This window comes from Rattus norvegicus, chromosome 17, assembly GCF_036323735.1.
Source record: "Rattus norvegicus strain BN/NHsdMcwi chromosome 17, GRCr8, whole genome shotgun sequence".
NCBI lineage: Eukaryota > Metazoa > Chordata > Mammalia > Rodentia > Muridae > Rattus > Rattus norvegicus.
Window position 1 is genome coordinate 33,709,586 of NC_086035.1, and position 21,595 is coordinate 33,731,180.

At 41.9% G+C, this 21,595-nt stretch overlaps 1 protein-coding gene across 10 annotated transcripts in view; it reads left to right on the top strand.

Annotated features, from left to right (window-relative positions):
* The first annotated feature begins 5,363 nt into the window (after window positions 1-5,363).
* Window positions 5,364-21,595, top strand: part of Exoc2 (exocyst complex component 2) — a 191,953-nt gene continuing 175,721 nt past the window's right edge. For 7 of the 10 annotated variants that reach the window (XM_039095324.2, XM_039095320.2, XM_039095325.2 and 4 more), the window contains exons 1-2: window positions 5,371-5,511; window positions 10,998-11,098. The gene's annotated coding sequence lies outside the window, so the exon portion shown is untranslated. 10 annotated transcript variants of the gene reach the window in all.

The window sequence follows — 21,595 nt, forward strand, 5'->3', positions numbered from 1 at the left end:
CCACTTAGCAGCAGTCACAATTAGAGTTAAACAGATCTAAGATGCAAAATGACATCATGGGATGAATAGCAATTGCTGTCATTTATTTTTTCCTAAAATGAAGTTTCCATAAAGTTTATCAGCTACCAAGAGTATATCTTTTGCAGATGTATAGTTTTACTTATATTTGTCTTTAAATGAAACTTTATGAGAATGCTCACATGTCCATAGGGTCTGGGGAAGCTGTTGTTTATCTGAAGGGAGCATAACATCCATGCTTGTGCGTTCATCTGAATTTCTAACTGATAGTGGCATGGGTATGCATCACGCTGGCTAGAAAGAAAACACCGAAACATAATCCAAACAGCCAAGGTCTGAAAAATACGGTCAAGCATGGGGAGAATTACTTAATGGAAAAAGGAGAAATTCAATAAAAATGAAAAATTGAAAACACAGCTCAAATATTTATCATTATATTATTTTCTTTTATTACTTTACTTCATGGTTAACCTGCAAAAATGCCTTTCGATGATTGTACCTTACTTAGCACAGTAATTATTTCCAGGGTAGGAGGCTAACAGGGAGGTGGGGAAGTGATTGAGGACCAGGCAGCTAAGGATTATAGAAACAGAGAGGTGGAGGGAGCCACCTCAAAGTTCTGCTTAAAATGGATGTGTTATAGGTAACCTAGTCACAGAAGAAAGCCTCTGGGGGAAAACCCACCTTTCAATTGAACAGCAGAGTAATTAGTGATGCACTACCATGGTATACAGAATTATTTGGAAAAACTGCACTAACACCACCCATATGCCCCATTCTGTCCAGATGGCCAGACAGAGGTGCCAGATGAGAGAGTCTTGAGGCTCTGCCAAAACTCCTTCAGAGAGTCATTGCTGAAACCTACTTGTGGATTTTGGGGGCTTAAAGCACTTCAGGCTTTCTCCTATCCAGCCGATTTTAAAACTGAGATTAACTGGAATTTTCCAAAGGTCAAAGACTCAGGAGTTACATCACCTAAGAACCAGAAAGTAGGTTTTGGATTTTCAATGTAATTTTTCTTTTAACCAATAGTGCTGTAGTTAATTCTTGATTCTTTCAGGACTGTGGATATTTTTGTTTCCTGTAGTAATTTGCTGTTGAACACTTTGAGTGTTTTTTTTCTCTTTCTCTTTTTCTTCTTTTTTTCAGTAGCAATGAAAAATGATGTATTTGTCAATTCTCCTGGTTAAGAGTCTTTGTTAAAAGGGTGCAGCCGAGAATAAAAAGGTTTCACTTGGTGACGGTGGAAAGTCTGTGTGGTATGGAAATGCTTCCCAGCGTCTATGTGTGCCTGTGTTCCTTATGTCTTAGGGTCCCAGAAATGTAAAAACATTCTGGCAATGGTTGCTTCCTGATCCATAGGATAGAGAGTTGAGGATGAAGGCATCCTGTGTGGGTAAGGCACAGCTACCTTTTTACACAGCTTTTCACACGCTGAGCTACAGTGCTGGTGTCCTGTCATTGCCTTGAGAACCCAAGGTCAGTCCCTGTGAGAGACATGCTTCTGAGCCTTACAATTTAGGGGAGTCCTGCTGAACATAGGGAAACTTGCCATCGTGGACTGACAGGACTGGGATAAAATTTTTGTCAAATTAGATTTTTTTAAAAATGAGATCTGAAGACAAATGGGCAAACTGTATGCAAGCTGACACCCTGGACAGAGGGACACCTTCCTGAAGGAGGGTAGCAAGATTCAAGTCTTGTACACAGCATGACACCACAGCCGATACTCCTGGTCCCATTGGGAGAACAGACCTTGGCAGCTGAACTACAAAATGAAAGCCAGTAACACTGGCTGGCATCCTTGTGTTCACATGTTACCACCCCCATGGACAAACTGGAGAATGATGACATTTTCTATGTCAGTTCTATGTCCACTGACGTGCAATTTATTTCTGTTCAAATTGAACAGAATTTTAAATTAAACAGAAGTTTAAAATATCCAAACTATCCAATATCACACACACACACACACACACACATACACACACACACTCACTCACACTCTTAGATTCACACTCACAGACATACACACAGTCTCTTACACACAGAGATACACTCATACACATACACACACATATACACAGACTCACACACACAGACACATACACAGGTTCACACACTCACAGACACACACCCAGACTTTCACGCACAGAGACACACTCATACAGACAGATACACACACACAAACACACACAGACTCACACTTACACACACACACACACTTAGACTCACACTCACAGACACACACAACTCTCATACACAGACAGACAGACAGACAGACAGACAGACAGACACACACACACACACACACACACAGAGTCATCTACTCCTAGCTGGCAATCTAAACTAAATTAAAAGCTGTGTGCGAGAGGACACCCCTGCAATTCCAGCACTTTTGAGACATAGGCAGGGAATTTCAAAGCCAGTCTGGGCAATACAGTGAGACTCTTTTAAAACAATGACAGCAAAAACAACAAAATAAGAAAAACTAAAAGTAATTAAGATGAAACCATACATTTAGTTAGAAATCCCCTATTTAGATCCCAAAGGAATCTTAATTCCTATTCACATATAATCATAGCATTTGATTATTTCTGCCCTCTGGGGACTGAGCAGGAATTAGAGCATCCCAGGATGCTAACTGAGCCCTTCCACATTCTGACCCAGTTCCTTTTTTCCAGGCTATGTGGCTCTCATATATCTTTGGCAGAGAGAGCCTTTCCTCAATTTCTTCACTCCCTCATGGACCACCTACGGACATAACCTACCACCAGAGACGCCCAGATATAAACACAGGTGTTCAGCACATCTGCACTATTGCATTGGATGGCAGTAATAACCATATGGTTGGGGTAACAGTAACACCATGCCCCTTCTTTACAGCCAAGTTTATTTACGACTTTCAAATTGAAATATGCAAATTTCAAGTAAATAAAAAGCCCACAGGGCTCCATTTCACTGTAGAGTTGATCAGAGACATATGACTATGTTGAAGACTTTTCAGTGAGAAATGAAGATTGCTAAGTTCCTATCCAGGCAGTTGCTAGGAGCACAGGATAGTTAAAGCGAAGGTAGAAAGAATCTGAGTCGAAGGGTTTCCTAAACCAAAAACCATGGCTAAGAAATTGCTGTAGGAGCTCAGTTGTGTGACAACCATGCGGGCTTTCAAATAGTCTCTATAGCTTTAAACATGAAGGATGTCAAAGCCGGCAGTATTTGCTTAAAGCATGCCAGCCGTCGCTGTATTGCCAAAATTTGTTTATCAAATATTGCCCCCTCCCCTTTCACTTGGCCATTTAGCAGACTTCGAAGAAGATGACTAGAAACAGGTCTCTCTCTGTCCCTAGCTCCGGTGTCACTTGAATCTCAGCTTTTCATCCAACATCCATTTTGTGGAACACACAAAGTCCATTCTCCCGGCAAGCTCAGGAGTAGGACAAGAGAGTAAACAAAGAGACAGGTATTCTGCTGACAGGTTGTGGCTATTGGTCTTATGGGTGGCCAGCCTGACGGACTGAATCACTGTCATAGTGGGTCTCTGTGGAATATACTATGAGCAAGGATGACTAATACTTAGCCTCTGCTAAGATGGGGGCCTTAAGAGATGGCCTCTTTACAGTTGTGCAGAGGGGTAGGTCGCACACTAACTATGTATGGCCCCTTTCAAACTGACATGCCATGCAGTACTGAGTACTTAAGATATTGATATAAGGCAAAACACACACATAAATTATCCAAGGAGCGTAGCGACATCTCCTAGTGTTGCTAAAGAGTGTTTTGGATTGACCAGGGAGTACGGCGTCAAAATCCCTCTGTTTAGTTCTAATAAAATCTGAAAGTGTTGAAAACATAAACCTATACAATGATTTGTAATTGCCTCAGCAGCTACCACAGCAATTTTAGGTTTAACAATTTTATTTTCTGGCAACTTCTGCACCAGTGTTTGCTCGTTGACTTCAGGGTTAGGACCAGAAACTTGAGGAGGGGGGAAAAAAAGAAAGAAAATTGTTCCAGTGTTCTTTATAGTAACAAAAGAGTCTCTTTCCTCTTCTGAGTGTTTCTGTTTTGCTAGCATAGCATATTTATTACTTTTTTTTTGATCCAGGAAAACTCCGTGAGTTCTCAAGAGCCACCATTCTGGCTTTGCTGGCAGGGTAGCCTTACCTGATAAACGTCAAGTCACTGAGACCTGAAGAGTTTTGTTTCACTGTGAAAGGCTATGCGACTGCCAGAGATTTCTTACCAAATTTCCTTAGGACCTCTGCTGCCAAGCCTCTCCCTCATGTATGGAGTGTTCCCTTGCTCTTCAGAAGGGATGGTTCTGGAAACATTTTGACATATCTTCTCACAAATAGGAGAGCAAAATGAAGCCATATGATATCTCTTAATTCGTAGTACCTGAACAGCACCCTCCTCAGTGTATGCACTGAGTGAATGCATAACGCTGCACATAAAGATACTTGAGAAAGAAAAGAGAGCTTAGGCCAGTGGCTCTCAGCTTCTCTGGGGGAAATGATCATTTCACAGGGGAAAACAGATATTTACATTGCATTCATAACAGTAGTAAAATTACAGTTATGAAGTAACAACAAAATAATTTTATGGTTGTGGGGTGGGAGGGTCAGCACAATACAGAGCACTGTATGAAAGGGTCTCAGAGTTAGAAAGGTTAGGCTGTTATGGTCTTAGATAATGGGAACCCTGTAGCTATTTCTCTCTACAGTCATGGCAACACAACCACAAGTAGACCCGTGTTCTATGCTTCTGCCACTGTCCTTTGTTGCTTGGACTGCTATGGAGGAAGTCACAGGGGAACTCCTGCTTCTGTTCAGCCGGCCTTCTCTAGAGCCCAGCACACAGGAGGGTACACTCAAAGCTTAGGGCTTTGGGATTGTAGATGGAAGTCATTTCTATAATTTGGGGGTCTTGTGAGTTTGCAAATCAATTTGCCTCTCAGAGCCTTGGAACTCCAAAGCTTTGACCTGTGAGATCCCTTAAGGCGGGGTACTCCTGGCTAGATGCAGTCCTTTGATTGAGGTTTGCCTCAGCCCTGGAGCTGATCCCTGACCCATTGTGAACTCTTTAGCAATATCTACTGTGACCCTAACCACTGTACCTCTTTACCTCTCCCCTCTTTTTCTTCTCCTAATTCCACCCTTTCACTTTCTCCCTCTCTTCCTTTCTGCTTCCCTCCTTTTCTCCCTTTCCCACCAATTCCTCTTCTTCTTTCCACCTCTCTACCTTCCTCTTCCCCTTCCCCTCCTTTTCCCTTTCGTCCCTCCCTCTCCACTTTCATCCTGTCTGTCATCTCCATCTAATTTCCCTTCTCCATAGTCTAGTCCTCCCCCCCCCCCCATCCAGGACTCGGCGCTCGGCTAGGCGGCGGATCGACGTGCTCGGCGCTCGCGGCGTGCGGAAGTGCGGCCCTACGGCAGACTGCTGCGGCCCGGAGCGGGTTGGCCCGGACCTGACGCCGCCTGCAAGCTGCAGGTAAGTGTAGCGTCCGGGGCCCGGAGTGGAACCGCAGGGCACCGAACCGTCGGGGCTGAGCGACCTGGGACGGCGCCGTGAGGGACCCGGGCGCGTTTGGGAGCTGCGGGCCGAGTCTTCCCACCCGCCTCCGCGCTGGCCTCCGGGCTGGACCCGGGAGGAGCGGCAGATATGGAGGGTTGGTTTTTAATCCGCGTAACCCCCCCATACTAACGCGGATGGGAAGCTTGAGTGGTTTCTTTACTACTCTGGGAGTAGCAAGTGCGTGTTCAGCCACACCTTCATTAGACCATTTGGATGCCTTATACTAAAAAAAACAAAACAAAAAACAAAACAAAACAAAACAAAAAACCAAAAAACTAATGGCTACTGGTTATCTCCCTACTAATGCATAGTAAGACTTTGTTTATAAAGCTTAGCATGTGATGGCCCAGGCTTGGTAACAGATTCCGCCAGTGGCAGTCAAAACTGACAGTCAAAACAAGAAGATCTAAATGTGAAAAATTTGTGATTCGAAAGACGCTGATGCGAGCTTGCTTCTTACATCTTCTCTTTTGTTTGACTCAGTAAAAGTATTTTTAAGCAAGGGAACAGATTGTTTACTCCGTTTGTTGGAAAGAATTTTTGGGGACATTGAAAAGTGGTCTTTTTTTTCCCTTGTCAATTATTTAATTTACTGTTCCAGACGTTTTGAACTATTAGCCTCCAAAGGTGACACCTCGAAGGTTACATTCAAAACATTTGTAAAGGCTGTACGGGGCTTTTTCAACTCTTGCCACTTAAAACTTATAAAGAATATTCATGACTTTATAAAATAGGTAGGCAATGTAGCCATTCACTAACCGTAAATCACAAAGCATTTTATTTTTGTATACATGTAAACATCATTTTTTAAAGATGAAAGCGTAGAGTTGGATAACTCAATTCTCTTTACATAAAGAGTTAAGTCTTGGTTTAATATTTGTAACCACAGGACACTGAGCATCTTCAATGCTTTTCAGAACTGATTATTTTAATTTTCTAATCATCAGTACTGGGAACATTGCTCCATATAAATACATAGTACAAAATGGTAGGAGTGCAGTTAGGAACATTTTGGAAATTGTTGCAAATTTGTCCTTACTCCCAAGCAAAACTCATTGATGATCTTTCTAGAACTTCAAATCAGCAACTCTAAACAGCAGTTCTTCAAATTAAAATCCTGACACAACACGAGTCAAAGACCCATTTATCTGATGATTGCATGCTGAGGAAGGCCAGGTAGGGAAATGTATATAGTCTTTGCTTTCTGTAATCAAACCATTCTTCTTCTTTAAGAACAGAACACTTTGTATATATATATAGTGTGTGTTCGTTTTCCATTGGTGTAACCAAGTTCCTGCCAAGCAGCATAAGGGAAGAAGGGCTTAGTCTGGTTTATAGATTGGAGTTATATCACCCATGCTGGTGAGGCAGCTCCATGGTGGCAGGACTGTGCCCTGGGACACCTCAGGAACTGGAAGCAGGTAGAAGTCAGGCTGTAGGGCTGGGCTCAAAAACCTCAAGTCCCCACCCCCTGGCGACTCACTTTCACAACAAGGCTCTTCATCCTAAAGCTTTCAAAACTACCTAAAACAGTGTTAGGAGGTTTGGAGCCTATAGGAGATATTTTCTGTTCAACTAGTAACATACAGTGAAAACGACTGCTATTTGTAACATAAAGTGATTTGACTCTGAATTGTATGTTTGTATGTTTGGTTTTAATACTCTCGTGACATGGCACCGTGGACAGGGAGAGAGAGAGTTCAGAACCAATGCTGTGATAAAGTTGGATTGAGTACTCCTAGTAACACTTTTGATTCACTATATGTTTGATTTTTAAATTCATTTTTGACCCCATGTGTTCAGAAGACTTAACTTTTTTTTTCTCCCCCTCTACCTCCACATTCCGTTACCTATATTCAGTATAACCTACAGGATTGCCACCCACAGTTTAAGAATCTGCATTCTGGTAAAAGACTTGGTGTTGAATAGAATCTCTAAGTGTATAGCAACAGCAGGATCTTACCACGTAGGAAACGCTAGGGATAAACTTGTCTCTTAGTTAACCTTTTCACACACTTTCTGGTCTCACTCTGCTCAGGTGCTCAGCTTGGCTGAAGTGATCCTCGTGGCACAGTTTCCTCAGTGCTAAGACACACACCACTATCTATGCCCGGCTTTTCTGTACTCACCTTTATCAGGCCCCGGCTCCTAGTAGCGCCTACTGCATAGTACACAGATTATGTTTTTAGTGTTTATCTAGTAGATGAGTTTTAGGCTTACATTAAAGTAGGTGATTTTGAGGTTGATCGGGTGGGAAATAACTTTGGTTACTAAGTGGTACGAGGAAGCATTGAGTGATGAACTCTGGGGCGTGTAGGTGTGTACCCCCACGACTCCCTGTAGAACTCGATTGGTAGTGACTATTCACAATGATCAGCATAAGCGTAATCTGGGCTGCCTCTGAGTGGCAGTGAGGGAGCATGGGTAAATGCTCTCTGGTTATTTGAGAGCCTTCGGTCAAGCATGGCATTTGGAACCAACTTGTTTGACAGCTGCCTTCCCCTAATAACACTTGGTCATCAAAAAAGCTTCTTGAATATTCTTTTTTTTTGTTCCGGAGCTGAGGACCGAACCCAGGGTCTTCCGCTTGCTAGGCAAGCGCTCTACAACTGAGCTAAATCCCCAACCCCCTTCTTGAATATTCTTAAACTCAATACTGTTGGTGGCAATTACAACTGGAGTGGTTATTTATTTATTTATTTATTTATTTATTTATTTATTTATTTATTTATTTATAGAGTACTTTGTTCTCCTGGAACTAAGGAGTCTAAATTTTAATTGAAGAGAAAATTGACTGCTTAGGGTAGATCCTAGTACTCAGAATTGTAGTGTTGAGGGCGCTCCCTTGCTCTGTAAGCAGGTTCTTCTGGAAGCTTTAATGGTTTCCTTCCCTCCTTCTTTCCTTTCATCTTTCCTTCCTTCTTTCCTCCCTGCCTCCGTCCTGTCTATCTGCCTGTCTTCCTTCCCTCCCTCCCTCCTTTCTTCCTTCCTTCCTTTCTTCCTTCCTTCCTTTCTTTCTTCCTTTCTTCCTTTCTTCCTTTCTTCCTTTCTTCCTTTCTCCTTAAAGGTCATTTTCAGTTTTAAATTCTGTGACTCTGGAATTTTTGCATTCGTTATAATTTTACTGAGAAAGCAAGACAAATAGCCTCAGTTATTTGGCTGTGGTTTCATCATAATGAAAGCCCCACATGAGTGACATGATGTATGTGTATGTAAGCTAGGGGCTCTGCAGCAATCGGAATTCATGCCAGATGGTTCAAATGAGACTTTAATGAAGGGACTATTTGAGGAGGTGTGGTTATCCAAAAGATGGTGAGGCTTAAAGAGAAACCAAAAGCTGGAAGGTACGGAGGGGAAATTAGATGCTCTCAAGGACTGGAGGCAGGGAGTAATACCTTTCAATGGGGCCTCAAGGAATCTTCTAGATGATCACCCACATCCTATGCAAAATCTATTTGAGCATTTTTCACACTTTTCAAACCACTCATCCATTCACATCTATGCTTAGTAGATGACCCTGCCACCTGCTTTAGAAAAATAGAACTGTCTGAGTAAAACCCATGGTCCTTGTACCAAGATAGTTCCTTTTCCAGTTATGGTCAGAGATGCATCTCTCTCTGTACCTGGCTAGGGAGCCAGCCCATCCGCTTCTGCCTTTGACCGTCTTTCTTATCTCGCTAACATGCGGCTCTTTCTTTGTGTATGCTTAGAGGAGCAATAAGAAAGTCACCTGCAGGAAGAAATATAGTCCTCTCTTGATCTCAGAATCTTATTTTTATTTTTTGTAGTTCTTCCCTTCCTAATCATATTTAAAAAAATAAATTTGCTGATATTCATTTTCTGTTGAGCTGTCCCACTGCCATGACTCTGCTGAAGGCCGTGGTCAGTCTCAGCCTCCTGATCTTTTACTATTATTGCTGTCCACTGTAATACCCGGGGACATAGCAATCCCTTAATGAGTGCTTTGATTGAACAAATCTCTTTACATTCCGACTTTTCTTTACCACCCTCCCCGTTCCTGGGATATGGGGAGTCAACCTGCTGAGGTTCCAGGAGATCCTTTCCTTTGTAGCCCAAGTTATCTTAATGGCCTAATCAGTGCTGTATTTGCTAATGACCTCTTCAATCTTTTATAGGTGGTTTGACTTTTAGGAATGACACCTGAACTTTTTTCTTCTGAAAAATACAATTTCTGATATACAAGGACTTAAGTTTTGTTGTTCCATATGGATCTAAGAAGGGAGTTTTGAGTGATAGTGTGTTTTTATGTGAAGCTGCCTTTCCATTTTCCTCTCCGTAAGTAGTATGATTTCATTGCTGACAGTTTGTCAGCATCCAGTGGGCTGAGGACCAGCCAGCGTTAGACTCCAGCCGTTGGCTGTGCAGTGTGAGAAGGTGCTTAGCTTCTTATAGGGAACAAGGAGCATTCTGAGTGGCTCTTCTCAGTGAGTCCATGCTTGTTTTATGAGAGTAGCTGATAAGGCAGGATTTAGGTAATAGATGGGTTATGGAGGAATAGTGAAGGCCTTCGCAGATTTTGCCTGTGTGCTTTTTTGTTCTGGTCAGTATTGCTTCCTGGTGACCTCAGGCACATTCTCTTCCCCTAATCTCTCATGTCCAAGTATAGCAGGAGGTAATAGTTTTTTCCTCATCTATAAACAAATAGACATGAGATAAAGTAGAAAAATAAATAGAAATTATGTGTCACTCATTTACTATGTTATTACTAAGCATAATTTCCAATTATGTCATGTAATTACTATATTTTCTCTCATGATGGACTAAGATGTAAACACTCATATTTTCATTAAAAACAGAGATAACATATTTCAGTTACTTTTCATTTTTAGAGGTAAAGAAGGAAATGAATTCTAAAGAGAGGTGAAGAAGGCCAGGGAGGAAGCTCTACTCACACAGCCTGCTTTCCTGCAGATTGTCTGAGCCCTGTCTTTGAGCAGGCACCACTGCAGTCAAATTTGGGCTCTCTTAACTTCATTCAGGTTTGAGATTGGTTTTGGTTTTGTTAATTATGGCTTTGCATTGAGGCCTGAGGGAAAAAGATTATTCTCTGAGGGTTATTTATTTATTTATTTGATCTTGGAATTCCTTCTTGACTATAATTTCATTTTCTGACTTTTTCCTAATATTTTTCTATCAGTTAATTTTAAAATGTACTTTTAACCCGAAATTCTATAAAAGGCAACTTACTTTATTTTATTGTATTAATAAATATTTCAGAAAATTAAGTTTATGTCTCAATGCAATGAGGGAAAATTATGAATGAAGTTTCTGATTTCAAGGCTGGGAAATGGGCTTAGTGGGTCAGGTGCTTGCTTTGCCTTGTTAACAGATGGACCTGCGTTTGGATCTCCTTTGCCCATGTGTGGTATCTCTTATTCCAGGACAGAGGGCTGGAGATGGCAGATCCCAGGAGCTAGCAGCCAGCCCAGCCGAATGGTGTCTCCACCTGGAGTGCAGGAGAGAGAGACTGAAAACCAAAAAGGTAGAGAGCAAGAGAAGACATCTGACTGACCTGCTTTCCACACACATGCACGGGCAAGGACACCTACACACACACACACACACACACACACACCCCACAATCTCTATTCCAAAAATCCTTTAATGTATACTATTAATAGCCAAGAGAGAGACTTATAACTTGTCTAATACAAACCTGTAAAGAAAATATAATTATACATTATAAATTCTAAGAAAATATGACCTGTTGGCTTTATTTTAATGAAATGCTTTTAGTAGTGATTTTCTCTTTTGACCTGTGATGGATAGGAGGTTAATTGATGTTAAATGGATGCTTTGTTAATCCTTCATCAGCTACTAAATGGGTGTGGGGGAGTCAGGTCAGGACTGCACAGGGCCTTGTTTTCTCAAGGAGGGCTGTGGAATCCACCCTTTCCAACTTCCCCACAGCCCACTCCAATCTCCAGCTGGCTGTCTGTGCAGGGACCTCTTCTGTCTCCTTTCCTGCTCCCCTCCCCTCTCTTCCCCTCCTTTCCCTCATCCTTCTAGATCTCCACCCCCATACCCTCCCTCACCCCCAACCCCCTCCACCCCTGTCTGCAGAGTGACAGCTTGTAGATGTTGCGTGCGAGTGAGCTGGACTGGCGCTGTGTGGTCCGAGTGTGTGGTCTCCAGCTCTGCGGAGAGGCTGCTAACAGGGTGGATGAGAGAGAGCAATACTGTTTACTTTAATTTATTTCGGATGCTGGAATTGTGCTCAGGGTTTTTCCTGAGTTTGACTGCACGGCTAGCAGCTTCAGTCTCTCACAGCTGCAGTGCAGGCTGAGTAGCTCTGGCGGCTGGGAGGCAGGCAGGCACTCTCCTCAGCATCTGCCTGTGTAATCCCCTGTGGCTCAGAAATGTTAACAGCGCTGCTGAGTGCTGTGATTATTGCCTTTCACTATGTCAAGATGTATGGCCTTGAAATTTCTTTTGAGATGGAGCTAGACAAATAAAACAGAAATTGTAAGATAGCGACAAAGTTGATGTATTTTTAGAAATTGGGAAAGCTATTATTCAGAATTTGGATTGAATTAATCCAACTATGGTTTTATAAAAGGATCTGGGAGTTAGGTGACATCTGCCATGTTTAACCATTTTAATAACATAAACCAATTTAAGCTGACGGGCGATTCCTTGACCTTCTGGGGAAACGCCCACTGATTTTGGCACGCCTGTTTACTGTTATTGTGTCAGCGGGAATAGTGCCTTATTTCAGCTTAAATTCCTGACAAGTTGAAACAAATGAAACGTTTTTATATCAGACTGTATGCTAGGGCAGTGCCCTTTTCACTAATGTGTGGGTGATGAATATCTCAATAATATTTCCTTGGTTTTATTTCTGAACATTTCTGTTGAGGTGTTCAAGTGTGCTGTTATTTGAATAAATGGCTGTAGACTTCTAACATTCCTTGGGATTTGTACATTGTTTTTCTTTCTTGTCTTCTGTCAGTCTTGTGGGGTGGAAATGCTTTGTTAATGAGTTGTCCAGTGAAAACAAGGATGTCTAGGCCAATGGCATCTGTCTTTAGAGAGGCCCTGGATCTGTACTGGGTCTTTCCCCCACACCTACCATTAGCCCTGAGTTGAAGCACTTAAGCTCATTTTGTATCCATGAGAGGGGAAAGTCTACTCTTTCTGCTCCTGTGTCTCTTCAGTGAGGGGACGGTTCTCCTTAGACTTCAAGTATGTAGTATTGTTAGGTATGTTAAAAATTTTAATACTACCATCTTGATATTTCTCCTGGTGTTCAACCTTCCTGGACTTGCGTATTTGTTGTGGTCATGGTGTTACTCTAATACAAGGATTATGAAGCACAGTCAGTATGTTCTCAGAGTTAGGTAGCCATCAGCACTGGCTGTAGAACATTTACTCCAGAAGAAATCCCTTAGCTCATCATCAGTTCTTTAACAGTCTTTGTTTCTGTAACTACTACTAATCACATTTCCTTTCAAAATGTATCCTTCACATTTGTCTGTCCATCCGTCCATCCATCCATCCATCCATCTATGTGTGTGTGTGGAGGGGCTCATGTGCCGCAGTCCCTATTTAGGGATCGGAGGATACTTTGGAGGGAATCTTTTCCTTCCACCATATGCGGCTTCTGCTGCTGTGACTGGACAGAGCCAGTTGGAGAGCTCTGTGTCTTGGAGTTACACAGCCCAGGTACTCTTACCTGGGGTCTGGCTGGATGGAGGAGTAGGCATTCATATGAGCATCCTAGCCATGCTGCTAAGATAACTTCATAGTCAGAGGAGAAACAACAAGTATAGGGCAAAGTGATGAAAGGGATGTAGTTACCTCCTTCTACTGCATGGGGTCCAGGGATCAAGCTGTGGTACTCAGGCTTGGCTGCAAGCACCCTTACATGCTGAGCCATCTCGTGGGCCCCACCATTCTATTTGTTTTGTGTTTTTGAGTTCACTTGTTTTGAACTTTCTGGTAATTTGGCTGTTTGTGTTAATTAAGGCAGAGTAGATGAATAGTATTAGTCATGACTTGAGACAATTAGTCACGACCTGAGACATTTATCTAAGAAGTGAAAGTTTTCTTTATATAGAAAGAAAAAATACCTACAAATGATGGCTAAGTCAAATAATGATAACTAGAAATGAACTTGTAGTTTGGGAACACGTTGGCCTCAGGCTTATGTATGACAGAAATGCTGTGGGGATGCTCTGTGTCTTGGTTGCCCTTCCCCACAGCAGTTAGCGTGAGGCACCTTTTAAAACCTCCCTTGGACCTTACCACTTCCATCACTCATTAGTTGCAGATAAGGAACTCTAAAACGGGCCCCTGATGAACTGAATCCCCCTGTTTCTAGTTTAACTGTTTCTGGAATGAACTGTGCAGGTAGAGGGCCACTGGGAGCTGCTCTCAGAGCAGGCCGGTCTGAGCGAGGTCCTTGCAGAAGTGTCTGCAGAGCATAGACCTTGGCAGTGTAGCAGTGTTCCACATTTCTGTGGAAGACAAGTTCATTTTTTTTTTCTTTTTCTTTTTTTCGGAGCTGGGGACCGAACCCAGGGCCTTGCGCTTCCTAGGTAAGCGCTCTACCACTGAGCTAAATCCCCAGCCCGACAAGTTCATTTCTGAACCTAAGAAAACACACTTCTTTTCTTTGGATTTTTTCTGACTTAGAACTGTAAGGTTTTTCATTTTATATATTGTCAGTACTGCTCCTTCCTCTTCCAGGTATGGCTGTTTTAAGTTGAAAGATGAACCATAGTTTTCCATTTTGTGATGCTGGTACTTGAACCTAGGGTCTGATCTGGGCTAGCTCTGGGCTATGTCCCCAGCCCTCTTTTTATGTAGCCAGGTAGGCCTGTAGAGTGGTCCTCTGGTTTCAGCATCCTGAGTGGCTGTGTTTACAGGCTGGTGTCCCAGGGTCCCGGGATGGGAACAGGCTGCACCTTACTACCGATCACATGGATGTGGATTGCTTTTCCAGTACTGCCTGCTGCACACCAGGGTGGAGAAAGACAATTTTTTGACGTCAAGATTGCTGAAGGGGTAGAATTCATTTCAGTTAAATAATAAAGTGTTAGACCTACAAATTTTAATTTTTAATTCTTTAGGTAAATTTTTTTTTTATAGAAACAGTAGGTTGTCGATATTTGTACCTTTTATGCCCTGGAAAAGGAACTGCTTGGTTCAGATCTTGGTGACTAAGTGGAATCCATTTCATTTTCCCCTGTGGCTTGTTTCTGTATTGGTGATTAAGAGTAGTGGTCATGATTGATTGCCAGTGTAGGATGTAGTTAGCAAATTCAGTTTCTATGGTAGTTATTGGTGATTGCTGTTATGCAAAGATTTATTAGTTTAGCATTGGCAAGGTGGTTCGGTGGGAAAAGCCACTTATACCATGCAGGCCTGACAATCAGACTACACTCCCCAGAACCTAACGTACAGAAAAGTAGAAGGGAAGCTGACTCCACAGAGTTATTCACTGATTTACATGGCACTCACATGTGACACACGCATACACACACGCATACACACACTGGGGGTGCTGGTGATAGTGTTGGCAGGGGAGTAGCAAGATGACTCACTGGGTAAAGTAGCTGTGCAGACATGACGAGTTGGGTTTAATCTCCAGGACCCACATTAAAGTGTCGAGAAATGATTCTGCAGAGCTGACCTCTGACCTCCACATGCATATCTGCATACTGATCATGTGCCCCTATACACAAATAAAGCCAGCAACCCAAAGTACAACCTCCATAGCATGTGGGGCACGGTACAGAGGCAAAGAAGGCCGTCTCCTCTGCATGAGAGCATTTAGCTGCTGTTGCACTCACATTTTGCATAGCTGGAATTTCATGTGGTCTTTGAGGTCCCTGCCGCGCTGGTTGAAAGCTTATAAAAGTCCTGGTTCTGCCGCTGAACTAGGTAACGTCATAGTTATACCTCCTGGGAGAGATGAACAAGTGTAGGGCAGAATGGCAAGGGGACAACCTCACGTGGTCTGTGTTCCTTTGCTCTCTCTCTGCCTCGGCTCTTCATCCAGAGTGATGCCTCAGGGTGTGCTCTACTCTGCGTTGCCCAAACCCACCTATTTTTCTAAAAATGCATATTCATACTCATAGCTGCAGGGGAGCATATAGAAATCTATTTAAACCATCATTTCCCTGACCCTCTCCATGCCTCTTGTCTCCTCCTCCCTGGAGTTAACTTGAGGTGTGAGTCTTTCTCATCCTTTCTGTGCTCATTTAGCATATTCATATTTGCAATAAGGTAGCTTTTGTTTTGCTCTTGAAAAAAATTAGATGGTATTAATATAATCCTGATTCTGAGTCATAAATTTTGACAGTTTAGGGGATAACATGTCAAAGCTCTAAATTTGAGCTGTGTATACAGTCCTTTGTAGACGAGGCAATATGTTTGTTTTAAAGTGCTCATTCAAAAAGCAACATAAAAGTTTGTCAAGATGGAGGGATGTTTCAATCAGAAGACAAGATGCTGGACGATGGGACATAGAGGTTATTATGTGTGTTTAAGATTTCCATAGTAGAACATAAACCAGTCATTAGAGAATCAGAGTAGAATAATTAAAATTCCAGTTGTCCTGTTGTCTTACTCAGTGTTCTACTGCTGTGAAGAGACACTATGACCAGTGCAGTTCTTATAAGGGGCATTTAAGAGGGGCCGACTTACCGTTTCACAGGTTCAGTTCATTATTGTTGTGGCAGGAAGCCTGGCAGCATTCAGCAGGCATGGTGCTGGAGAAGGAGCCGAGAGGTCTACATCTAGGTTGGGTGGCAGCAGAGAGATGGAGATGGGGGCCATAGTGGGAAGGAGAGGGTGGAGAGGGGAGGGGGAGGGGAAGGGAGAGAAACTGATTGGGCTTGACTTGGGCATTTGAAACTCAGTGATGCACCACTTCCCCTAATGACCAAACCTTCAAAATCTATGAGCCTATGGGGGGCCATTTCTTTTTAAACCACCACAGCTATTTAATGGTCATGGCCTTGACAAGTTTTGCTTTCTTTGTCCTGGGTAGCCCCGAACTCCTAGGCTAGAGGTATCCTCTTGCCTCTTGCTTCTGAGGCATAGGGATTGAATATATATGCTGCTGAGCACAACTCCAGGCAGTGGTTTAGTCCCTGCCACTCCCCTGCTAGTGAGACAGTCAGCATTTTAGAATACTTTGGAGATCAACCTGTCATCCAGCTAATCCTGTCTGTCACAGTCTAAATGTATGTCTTTGTGTACTAATTTGACTCTCTAATAAGTCCTCTCTGCTCTTGCATAGTTTTCACATCTCACTTAGTGGAGCATTTCCTTGGCTGAACCTTCATGTTGCCCCGGCTGGAACATGAACGGACCGCAGGAATCATGCCTAGTGTTCCCCGCAGTGTAGATTATTTCTAGCATGTTTACCTCCCGAGAATGCTCTGAGCCAATGTGGCACCATAGCTAAGGCTTTGGTGATCTCAGCTGACTTACGTTCTCTGCAACATCGGAAGGCCTTATCTTGCTGCCAGCGCAATACGAGTTCTCTTGAGAGTCACTGGGAGGCCAGGAGTTTCCAGACCTCAGGTGAGAGCCAACTTGGCCACCCCAGCTCTGTGCTTCTCTGAGGCTGAATTCGGTTTTCAAATTATTTGCTTTCAATTCCCCATTTGTGAATTGCCTGCCCTGCCCCCCTTCCTCCCCTTTTGAGGGAGGTATAGCTGGATCCTCAGGCAGTTCAATGTCCAATTTTCTGAGGAACCTCCAGACTGATTTCCAGAATGGTTGTACCAGTCTCCAATCCCACCAACAATGCAGGAGTGTTCCTCTTTCTCCACATCCTCGCCAGCATTTGCTGTCACCTGAGTTTTTGATCTTAGCCATTCTCACTGGTGTGAGGTGAAATCTCAGGGTTGTTTTGATTTGCATTTCCCTTATGACTAAAGATGTTGAACATTTCTTTAGGTGTTTCTCAGCCATTCGGCATTCCTCAGCTGTGAATTCTTTGTTTAGCTCTGAACCCCATTTTTTAATAGGGTCTAACTTCTTGAGTTCTTTGTATATTTTGGATATAAGGCCACTATCTGTTGTAGGATTGGTAAAGATCTTTTCCCAATCTGTTGGTTGCCGTTTTGTCCTAACCACAGTGTCCTTTGCCTTACAGAAGCTTTCAGTTTTATGAGATCCCATTTGTCGATTCTTGATCTTAGAGCATAAACCATTGGTGTTTTGTTCAGGAAATTTTTTCCAGTGCCTATGTGTTCCAGATGCTTCCCTAGTTTTTCTTCTATTAGTTTGAGTGTGTCTGGTTTGATGTGGAGGTCCTTGATCCACTTGGACTTAAGCTTTTCACAGGGTGATAAGCATGGATCAATCTGCATTCTTCTACATGTTGACCTCCAGTTGAACCAGCACCATTTGCTGAAAATGCTATCTTTTTTCCATTTGATGATTTTGGCTCCCTTGTCAAAAATCAAGTGCCCATAGGTGTGTGGGTTCATTTCTGGGTCTTCAATTCTGTTCCATTGGTCTATCTGTCTGTCTCTGTACCAGTACCATGCAATTTTTATCACTATTGCTCTGTAATACTGCTTGAGTTCAGGGATAGTGATTCCCCCTGAAGTCCTTTTATTGTTGAGGATAGCTTTAGCTATCCTGGGTTTTTTGTTATTCCAGATGAATTTGCAAATTGTTCTGCCTAACTCTTTGAAGAAATGGATTGGTATTTTGATGGGGATTGCATTGAATTTGTAGATCGCTTTTGGTAAAATGGCCATTTTTACTATATTAATCCTGCCAATCCATGAGCATGGGAGATCTTTCCATCTTCTGAGGTCTTCTTCAGTTTCTTTCTTCAGAGTCTTGAAGTTCTTATTGTACAGATCTTTTACTTGCTTGGTTAAAGTCACACTGAGGTACTTTATATTATTTGGGTCTATTATGAAGGGTGTCGTTTCCCTAATTTCTTTCTCGGCTTGTTTCTCTTTTGTGTAGAGGAAGGCTACTGATTTATTTGAGTTAATTTTATACCCAGCCACTTTGCTGAAGTTGTTTATCAGCTTTAGTAGTTCTCTGGTGGAACTTTTGGGATCACTTAAATATACTATCATATCATCTGCAAATAGTGATATTTTGACTTCTTCTTTTCCGATCTGTATCCCCTTGACCTCCTTTTGTTGTCTGATTGCTCTGGCTAGAACTTCAAGAACTATATTGAATAAGTAGGGAGAGAGTGGGCAGCCTTGTCTAGTCCCTGATTTTAGTGGGATTGCTTCAAGTTTCTCTCCATTTAGTTTAATGTTAGCAACTGGTTTGCTGTATATGGCTTTTACTATGTTTAGGTATGGGCCCTGCATTCCTATTCTTTCCAGGTCTTTTATCATGAAGGGGTGTTGAATTTTGTCAAATGCTTTCTCAGCATCTAATGAAATGATCATGTGGTTTTGTTCTTTCAGTTTGTTTATATAATGGATCACGTTGATGGTTTTCCGTATATTAAACCATCCCTGCATGCCTGGGATGAAGCCTACTTGATCATGGTGGATGATTGTTTTGATGTGCTCTTGGATTTGGTTTGCCAGAATTTTATTGAGTATTTTTGCGGCGATATTCATAAGGGAAATTGGTCTGAAGTTCTCTTTCTTTGTTGGGTCTTTGTGTGGTTTAGGTATAAGAGTAATTGTGGCTTCATAGAAGGAATTCGGTAGTGCTCCGTCTGTTTCAATTTTGTGGAATAGTTTGGATAATATTGGTATGAGGTCTTCTATGAAGGTCTGATAGAATTCTGCACTGAATCCATCTGTTCCTGGGCTCTTTTTGGTTAGGAGACCTTTAATGACTGCTTCTATTTCTTTAGGAGTTATGGGGTTGTTTATATGGATTATCTGTTCCTGATTTAACTTCAGCACCTGGTATCTGTCTAGGAAATTGTCCATTTCCTGCAGATTTTCAAGTTTTGTTGAATATAGGCTTTTGCAGTAGGATCTAATGATTTTTTGAATTTCCTCTAATTCTGTAGTTATGTCTCCCTTTTCATTTCTGATTTTGTTAATTTGGACACACTCTCTGTGTCCTCTTGTTAGTCTGGCTAAGGATTTATCTATCTTGTTGATTTTCTCAAAGAACCAACTTTTGGTTCTGTTGATTCCTTGTATGATCCTATTTGTTTCTACTTGGTTGATTTCCGCTCTGAGTTTGATTATTTCCTGCCTTCTACTCCTCCTGGGTGTATTTGCTTCTTTTTGTTCTAGAGCTTTTAGGTGTGCTGTCAAGCTGCTGACATATGCTCTCTCCTGTTTCTTTCTGCAGGCACTCAGAGCTATGAGTTTTCCTCTTAGCACAGCTTTCATTGTGTCCCATAAGTTTGGGTATGTTGTACCTTCATTTTCATTAAATTCTAAGAAGTCTTTAATTTCTTTCTTTATTTCTTCCTTGACCAGGTTATCATTGAGTAGAGCATTGTTCAACTTCCATGTATATGTGGGCATTCGTCCCTTATTGTTGTTGAAGGACAGCTTTAGCCCGTGGTGGTCTGATCGGATGCATGGGATTATTTCTATCTTTCTGTATCTATTGAGGCCTGTTTTATGACCAATTATATGGTCAATTTTGGAGAAAGTATCATAAGTTGGTGAGAAGAAGATATATCCTTTTGTTTTAGGATAGAATGTTCTATAAATATCTGTTAAGTCCATTTGGTTCATGACTTCTCTTAGTCTGTCTATGTCTCTGTTTAATTTCTGTTTCCATGATCTGTCCATTGATGAGAGTGGGGTGTTGAAATCTCCTACTATTATTGTGTGAGGTTCAATGCGTGCTTTGAGCTTTAGTAAGGTTTCTTTTATGTATGAAGGTACCCTTGTATTTGGAGCATAGATATTTAGGATTCAGAGTTCATCTTGGTGGATTTTTCTTTTGATGAATATGAAGTGTCCTTCCTTATCTTTTTTGATGACTTTTAGTTTAATATCGATTTTATTTCAGTATTAGAATGGCTACTCCAGCTTGCTTCTTCAGCCCATTTGCTTGGAAGGTTGTTTTCCAGCCTTTCCCTCTGAGGTAGTGTCTGTCTTTGTCTCTGAGGTGTGTTTCCTGTAGGCAGCAGAATGCAGGGTCCTCATTGTGCATCCAGTTTGTTAATCTATGTCTTTTTATTGGGGAGTGGAGTCCATTGATGTTCAGAGATATTAAGGAATAGTGATTGTTGCTTCCTGTTATAGTCATATTTGGTTGTGAGATTATGTTTTTGTGCTTTTCTTCTCTTTGTTTTGTTGCCAAAATGATTAGTTTCTTGCTTTTTCTAGGGTGTAGCTTGCCTCCTTACGTTGGGCTTTACCATTTATTATCTTTTGTAGTGCTGGATTTGTAGAAAGATATTGTGTAAATTTGGTTTTGTCATGGAATATCTTGGTTTCTCCATCTATGGTAATTGAGAGTTTTGCTGGATACAGTGATCCGGGATGGCATTTGTATTCTCTTAGGGTCTGTATGACATCTGTCCAGGATCTTCTGGCTTTCATAGTCTCTGATGAGAAGTCTGGTGTGATTCTGATAGGTCTGCCTTTATACGTTACTTGACCTTTTTCCCTTACTGCTTTTAATATTCTTTGTTTGTTTTGTGCATTTGGTGATTTGACTATTATGTGACGGAGGAATTTCTTTTCTGGTCCAATCTATTTGGAGTTCTGTAGGCTTCTTGTATGTTTATGGGCATCTCTTTCTTTAGGCTAGGGAAGTTTTCTCTTATTAATTTGTTTCAAGATATCTACTGGTTCTTTGAGCTGGGAGTCTTCACTCTCTTTTATACCTATTATCCTTAGGTTTGATCTTCTCATTGAGTCCTGGATTTCCTGTATGTTTTAGACCAGTAGCTTTTTCCGCTTTACATTATCTTTGACCGTTGTGTTGATGATATCTATGGAATCTTCTGTTCCTGAGATTCTCTCTTCCATCTCTTGTATTCTATTTGGTGATGCTTGTATCTGTGGCTCCTTGTCTCTTCCTTTGGTTTTCTATATCCAGGGTTGTT